This window comes from Schistocerca gregaria, unplaced genomic scaffold, assembly GCF_023897955.1.
Source record: "Schistocerca gregaria isolate iqSchGreg1 unplaced genomic scaffold, iqSchGreg1.2 ptg000873l, whole genome shotgun sequence".
Classification (NCBI taxonomy): domain Eukaryota; kingdom Metazoa; phylum Arthropoda; class Insecta; order Orthoptera; family Acrididae; genus Schistocerca; species Schistocerca gregaria.
The window spans coordinates 7501-15000 of NW_026062234.1; the positions used below are offsets into that span (position 1 = coordinate 7501).

The 7500-nt window shown below is 54.6% G+C and overlaps 3 non-coding genes across 3 annotated transcripts in view; all 3 read left to right on the forward strand.

Annotated features, from left to right (window-relative positions):
- Positions 1-3379: 3379 nt before the first annotated feature.
- On the forward strand, positions 3380-5272 carry LOC126323827 (small subunit ribosomal RNA). Its single transcript, XR_007559691.1, has one exon. It is a non-coding gene; the product is annotated as a small subunit ribosomal RNA (ribosomal RNA).
- A 362-nt stretch (positions 5273-5634) lies between these two features.
- Positions 5635-5789, forward strand: LOC126323823 (5.8S ribosomal RNA). The gene has a single exon (XR_007559688.1). It is a non-coding gene; the product is annotated as a 5.8S ribosomal RNA (ribosomal RNA).
- Positions 5790-5977: 188 nt separating this feature from the next.
- LOC126323829 (large subunit ribosomal RNA) overlaps positions 5978-7500 on the forward strand; it is a 4222-nt gene continuing 2699 nt past the window's right edge. The window contains exon 1 of the ribosomal RNA XR_007559693.1: positions 5978-7500. This exon is cut by the window's right edge and continues 2699 nt beyond it. This is a non-coding gene — a ribosomal RNA (large subunit ribosomal RNA).

Here is a 7500-nt window from a genome sequence, read left to right on the forward strand (position 1 = left end):
AAGTTGTCCCTTAACCTAACTCAAGTTGTCCCTTAACCTAACTCAAGTTGTCCCTTAACCTAACTCAATTTGTCCCTTAACCTAACCCACGTTGTCCCTTAACCTAACTCAAGTTGTCCCTTAACCTAACTCAAGTTGTCCCTTAACCTAACTCAAGTTGTCCCTTAACCTAACTCAAGTTGTCCCTTAACCTAACTCAAGTTGTCCCTTAACCTAACTCAAGTTGTCCCTTAACCTAACTCAAGTTGTCCCTTAACCTAACTCAAGTTGTCCCTTAACCTAACTCAAGTTGTCCCTTAACCTAACTCAAGTTGTCCCTTAACCTAACTCAAGTTGTCCCTTAACCTAACTCAAGTTGTCCCTTAACCTAACTCAAGTTGTCCCTTAACCTAACTCAAGTTGTCCCTTAACCTAACTCAAGTTGTCCCTTAACCTAACTCAAGTTGTCCCTTAACCTAACTCAAGTTGTCCCTTAACCTAACTCAAGTTGTCCCTTAACCTAACTCAAGTTGTCCCTTAACCTAACTCAAGTTGTCCCTTAACCTAACTCAAGTTGTCCCTTAACCTAACTCAAGTTGTCCCTTAACCTAACTCAAGTTGTCCCTTAACCTAACTCAAGTTGTCCCTTAACCTAACTCAATTTGTCCCTTAACCTAACTCAATTTGTCCCTTAACCTAACTCAATTTGTCCCTTAACCTAACTCAATTTGTCCCTTAACCTAACTCAATTTGTCCCTTAACCTAACTCAATTTGTCCCTTAACCTAACTCAATTTGTCCCTTAACCTAACTCAATTTGTCCCTTAACCTAACTCAAGTTGTCCCTTAACCTAACTCAAGTTGTCCCTTAACCTAACTCAATTTGTCCCTTAACCTAACCCACGTTGTCCCTTAACCTAACTCAAGTTGTCCCTTAACCTAACTCAAGTTGTCCCTTAACCTAACTCAAGTTGTCCCTTAACCTAACTCAAGTTGTCCCTTAACCTAACCGACGTTGTCCCTTAACCTAACCGACGTTGTCCCTTAACCTAACCCACGTTGTCCCTTAACCTAACCCACGTTGTCCCTTAACCTAACCCACGTTGTCCCTTAACCTAACCCACGTTGTCCCTTAACCTAACCCACGTTGTCCCTTAACCTAACCCACGTTGTCCCTTAACCTAACCCACGTTGTCCCTTAACCTAACCCACGTTGTCCCTTAACCTAACCCACGTTGTCCCTTAACCTAACCCACGTTGTCCCTTAACCTAACCCACGTTGTCCCTTAACCTAACCCACGTTGTCCCTTAACCTAACCCACGTTGTCCCTTAACCTAACCCACGTTGTCCCTTAACCTAACCCACGTTGTCCCTTAACCTAACCCACGTTGTCCCTTAACCTAACCCACGTTGTCCCTTAACCTAACCCACGTTGTCCCTTAACCTAACCCACGTTGTCCCTTAACCTAACCCACGTTGTCCCTTAACCTAACCCACGTTGTCCCTTAACCTAACCCACGTTGTCCCTTAACCTAACCCACGTTGTCCCTTAACCTAACCCACGTTGTCCCTTTGCCTAACATAGTTCACTGCTCGGAATCTCTGGTGTCGTTGTTATCCTCATGTAGATGTCTTGCGAGTGTTGCTTACTTTCCACATATTCCTGCTATCCACTGTCAATTGTACTGCAATAGGACTATATCGCCGACCCCCCCCCTCCCCCCCCCTCTGTCCCCCTCTGTCCCCCTCTTTGTGTCTCTGTCCTCTCAAGCTGGTCGGTCTGGCGTTTGAGTGTTAAATGAGCCTCGCAGCTGTTCAGTTGCATTCAGATGTCGACGCCCTCAGTGTACGTCGTGGTATGGTCTGTGTCCATTGTCCGCTGATGTCGTACGCGTAACCCACACGCTGTACCGATCATCGGTCGTTACGTACAGAGTGAAGTAGTGTGATACGTGTGACCGTACGCTGGCTGTGCCCAACGGTGTCGAATCTCAATTTCCATATGTTGTGCTTGATGCTACTTGTCTCGTCTCCCAATAACAGCTAGGTTGCACTGTGGTACGCCGTAGAGGCGTGTGGGAGGAACGTACGAACGCATTGTATGTCACCCTGGGTCGCTGGGGGTGGTGGTGCGGTGAGTCAGGTCAGGTCAGGTCAGCGTGAGCCGTCTGATGTAGTGACGCGTGTATTCCGACTTTGTCGTATTGCCTCACACAAAGTGCTACCCTGGTGGACCGCGTTCCATATCTGGGACATGCCGCAGATGCCGGTTGACAGTGGATCGCGGAAGGTACATCGCATACGTGCGCGGGCCACCTTCCACGTGTTCTCTTCTGCACATGTCGCAGTGTGTATGTGGTCTGATGTAGCGTGTCGTGACACATGACATCCTGGCATGCAAGAATTGTTGAATTCGCAAATGTAGGTGGACATCTACGTTTACTGCCCAAGATACGCAAATGAACTGGAAATCCGTTGTTGAGCGGTTGTTCACGCTGGAGGTGAATCTGTGATGGCGACGATCGGTACAGCTATTAACCGGTTGTTTCAGCGGTACCCGCCACATCCACACGCGTGACTAGGCCCATGTGGGTATGAAGCGATACGCGGCGGTGGCTTGGTGGGACTGTTCCCGGCCGGTGAAGGGGGGCCGCCCGGCGTGTTGGCCGCGCGCTGCGTGGGCGCACGCGCAACAGGCGGCTGGTGGGGGGCGCCGAGTGGCAGGAGCGCCAGCCGACGGGCCCGGCAGGCGGCGCAGCTACGCTGCGGCGCACCCTGCACGCGGCGCCTGGCGGCCAAAGTTGGTTCAGCCGAGCCCGGTGCGAAGCGCGGTGGACATCTGCAGTGTGCTGGTCTGATTGAGGACTGTGTGCGTTGAGGATGCGCCGCCGCCTGGCACTCGGCGCCGCGACGCCGTCTGCTGCTCGGTCGCCCCAGCGGTTCTCGCAGGTGGTTTGTATCGCAGTTGTGCGGACGTGTTGGCGCGTGCGCTGTGCTGGGAGAGTTCGCTTCTGCACCCAAGTGGGGCTTTGCCCTTGTGTGGCGCTGGCGTTGGAGCTGCCGGTCACCATAGGTGGCGCGTGTTGTCTCCCGCCGGCAATGCCACGACAGCACGCTCCCGGGCCTCTGTCGGCAGCGGCAAGCTCAGTTGGGAGCAAGGGTGTTCGCACTAAAACCGTCTACTCGCCTAACTCCGGGCGATTGCGCCTCTCTCGAAACCGACCAAGTACCTAGGACGGCGCTGCGCGCCGCCGGGACCTGAGAGGGTTTCGAGGTGTATCGTGCAGGGGAGCTCGGCCTCCTCCTGTTTGCAGAATAATTGAGCGGACGCTTGCGTGTTCGCGCGGGCCCCCGGGACACACTCCCGGGCGGCCGGCTGCTCAGCTCTAGTTGACGCAGCTCCCTGGTTGATCCTGCCAGTAGTCATATGCTTGTCTCAAAGATTAAGCCATGCATGTCTCAGTACAAGCCGCATTAAGGTGAAACCGCGAATGGCTCATTAAATCAGTTATGGTTCCTTAGATCGTACCCACGTTACTTGGATAACTGTGGTAATTCTAGAGCTAATACATGCAAACAGAGTCCCGACCAGAGATGGAAGGGACGCTTTTATTAGATCAAAACCAATCGGATTGGCTTGTCTGGTCCGTTTGCCTTGGTGACTCTGAATAACTTTGGGCTGATCGCACGGTCCTCGTACCGGCGACGCATCTTTCAAATGTCTGCCTTATCAACTGTCGATGGTAGGTTCTGCGCCTACCATGGTTGTAACGGGTAACGGGGAATCAGGGTTCGATTCCGGAGAGGGAGCCTGAGAAACGGCTACCACATCCAAGGAAGGCAGCAGGCGCGCAAATTACCCACTCCCGGCACGGGGAGGTAGTGACGAAAAATAACGATACGGGACTCATCCGAGGCCCCGTAATCGGAATGAGTACACTTTAAATCCTTTAACGAGTATCTATTGGAGGGCAAGTCTGGTGCCAGCAGCCGCGGTAATTCCAGCTCCAATAGCGTATATTAAAGTTGTTGCGGTTAAAAAGCTCGTAGTTGGATTTGTGTCCCACGCTGTTGGTTCACCGCCCGTCGGTGTTTAACTGGCATGTATCGTGGGACGTCCTGCCGGTGGGGCGAGCCGAAGGGGTGCTTTCGCGTCCCGAGGCGGACCCCGTTTAAATCCTACCAGGGTGCTCTTTGTTGAGTGTCTCGGTGGGCCGGCACGTTTACTTTGAACAAATTAGAGTGCTTAAAGCAGGCAAGCCCGCCTGAATACTGTGTGCATGGAATAATGGAATAGGACCTCGGTTCTATTTTGTTGGTTTTCGGAACCCGAGGTAATGATTAATAGGGACAGGCGGGGGCATTCGTATTGCGACGTTAGAGGTGAAATTCTTGGATCGTCGCAAGACGAACAGAAGCGAAAGCATTTGCCAAGTATGTTTTCATTAATCAAGAACGAAAGTTAGAGGTTCGAAGGCGATCAGATACCGCCCTAGTTCTAACCATAAACGATGCCAGCCAGCGATCCGCCGCAGTTCCTCCGATGACTCGGCGGGCAGCCTCCGGGAAACCAAAGCTTTTGGGTTCCGGGGGAAGTATGGTTGCAAAGCTGAAACTTAAAGGAATTGACGGAAGGGCACCACCAGGAGTGGAGCCTGCGGCTTAATTTGACTCAACACGGGAAACCTCACCAGGCCCGGACACCGGAAGGATTGACAGATTGATAGCTCTTTCTTGATTCGGTGGGTGGTGGTGCATGGCCGTTCTTAGTTGGTGGAGCGATTTGTCTGGTTAATTCCGATAACGAACGAGACTCTAGCCTGCTAACTAGTCGCGTGACATCCTTCGTGCTGTCAGCGATTACTTTTCTTCTTAGAGGGACAGGCGGCTTCTAGCCGCACGAGATTGAGCAATAACAGGTCTGTGATGCCCTTAGATGTTCTGGGCCGCACGCGCGCTACACTGAAGGAATCAGCGTGTCTTCCTAGGCCGAAAGGTCGGGGTAACCCGCTGAACCTCCTTCGTGCTAGGGATTGGGGCTTGCAATTGTTCCCCATGAACGAGGAATTCCCAGTAAGCGCGAGTCATAAGCTCGCGTTGATTACGTCCCTGCCCTTTGTACACACCGCCCGTCGCTACTACCGATTGAATGATTTAGTGAGGTCTTCGGACTGGTACGCGGCATCGACTCTGTCGTTGCCGATGCTACCGGAAAGATGACCAAACTTGATCATTTAGAGGAAGTAAAAGTCGTAACAAGGTTTCCGTAGGTGAACCTGCGGAAGGATCATTACCGACTAGACTGCATGTCTTTCGATGTGCGTGTCGTGTCGCGCAACACGCTACCTGTACGGCAGTGGCCGTGCGCCGCGTGCGGAACCACGCGTGCCTCTCAAAACTAGCGGAAGTGTTGTTGTTGTGTGGTACGAGCGCTGAAGCTCTGGAGCGGCTGGCCTGCGGTACCTGGCGCCTGGCGCCGGTTTTGAATGACGTTCGCCCGAGTGCCTGTCCGCTCCGGTGTGGAGCCGTACGACGCCCATCGGCTGTGAGGCCGTTGGACACAAAAAAAATAGTGGAACAGGGGCCGTCAGACGCCTCAGTCCCGCAAATGCTACTGTCTTGAAAGAGACAGTGGGAGACTGAAAAGGAAAAGATCACCCAGGACGGTGGATCACTCGGCTCGTGGGTCGATGAAGAACGCAGCAAATTGCGCGTCGACATGTGAACTGCAGGACACATGAACATCGACGTTTCGAACGCACATTGCGGTCCATGGATTCCGTTCCCGGGCCACGTCTGGCTGAGGGTCGGCTACGTATACTGAAGCGCGCGGCGTTTGTCCCGCTTCGGAGACGTGGGAGTGTCGTGGTCGCCTGTGTGGCCGGCCGCGTCTCCTTAAACGTGCGATGCGCGCCCGTCGCCTGGCGGTTCGCATACCGGTACTTTCTCGGTAGCGTGCACAGCCGGCTGGCGGTGTGGCGTGCGACACCTCGTACAACGACCTCAGAGCAGGCGAGACTACCCGCTGAATTTAAGCATATTACTAAGCGGAGGAAAAGAAACTAACAAGGATTCCCCCAGTAGCGGCGAGCGAACAGGGAAGAGTCCAGCACCGAACCCCGCAGGCTGCCGCCTGTCGTGGCATGTGGTGTTTGGGAGGGTCCACTACCCCGACGCCTCGCGCCGAGCCCAAGTCCAACTTGAATGAGGCCACGGCCCGTAGAGGGTGCCAGGCCCGTAGCGGCCGGTGCGAGCGTCGGCGGGACCTCTCCTTCGAGTCGGGTTGCTTGAGAGTGCAGCTCCAAGTGGGTGGTAAACTCCATCTGAGACTAAATATGACCACGAGACCGATAGCGAACAAGTACCGTGAGGGAAAGTTGAAAAGAACTTTGAAGAGAGAGTTCAAAAGTACGTGAAACCGTTCTGGGGTAAACGTGAGAAGTCCGAAAGGTCGAACGGGTGAGATTCACGCCCATCCGGCCACTGGCCCCCGCCCTCGGCAGATGGGGCCGGCCGCCCGCGCGGAGCAATCCGCGGCGGGGTCGTGTCCGGTTGCCTTTCCACTCGCCGCGGGGTGGGGCCGTTCCGGTGTGCGGTGGGCCGCACTTCTCCCCTAGTAGGACGTCGCGACCCGCTGGGTGCCGGCCTACGGCCCGGGTGCGCAGCCTGTCCTTCCGCGGGCCTCGGTTCGCGTCTGTTGGGCAGAGCCCCGGTGTCCTGGCTGGCTGCTCGGCGGTATATCTGGAGGAGTCGATTCGCCCCTTTGGGCGCTCGGGCTCCCGGCAAGCGCGCGCGGTTCTTCCCGGATGACGGACCTACCTGGCCCGGCCCCGGACCCGCGCCGCTGTTGGCTCGGGATGCTCTCGGGCGGAATAATCGCTCCCGTCAGCGGCGCTTCAGCTTTGGACAATTTCACGACCCGTCTTGAAACACGGACCAAGGAGTCTAACATGTGCGCGAGTCATTGGGCTGTACGAAACCTAAAGGCGTAATGAAAGTGAAGGTCTCGCCTTGCGCGGGCCGAGGGAGGATGGGGCTTCCCCGCCCTTCACGGGGCGGCGGCCTCCGCACTCCCGGGGCGTCTCGTCCTCATTGCGAGGTGAGGCGCACCTAGAGCGTACACGTTGGGACCCGAAAGATGGTGAACTATGCCTGGCCAGGACGAAGTCAGGGGAAACCCTGATGGAGGTCCGTAGCGATTCTGACGTGCAAATCGATCGTCGGAGCTGGGTATAGGGGCGAAAGACTAATCGAACCATCTAGTAGCTGGTTCCCTCCGAAGTTTCCCTCAGGATAGCTGGTGCTCGTACGAGTCTCATCCGGTAAAGCGAATGATTAGAGGCCTTGGGGCCGAAACGACCTCAACCTATTCTCAAACTTTAAATGGGTGAGATCTCCGGCTTGCTTGATATGCTGAAGCCGCGAGCAAACGACTCGGATCGGAGTGCCAAGTGGGCCACTTTTGGTAAGCAGAACTGGCGCTGTGGGATGAACCAAACGCCGAGTTAAGGCGCCCGAATC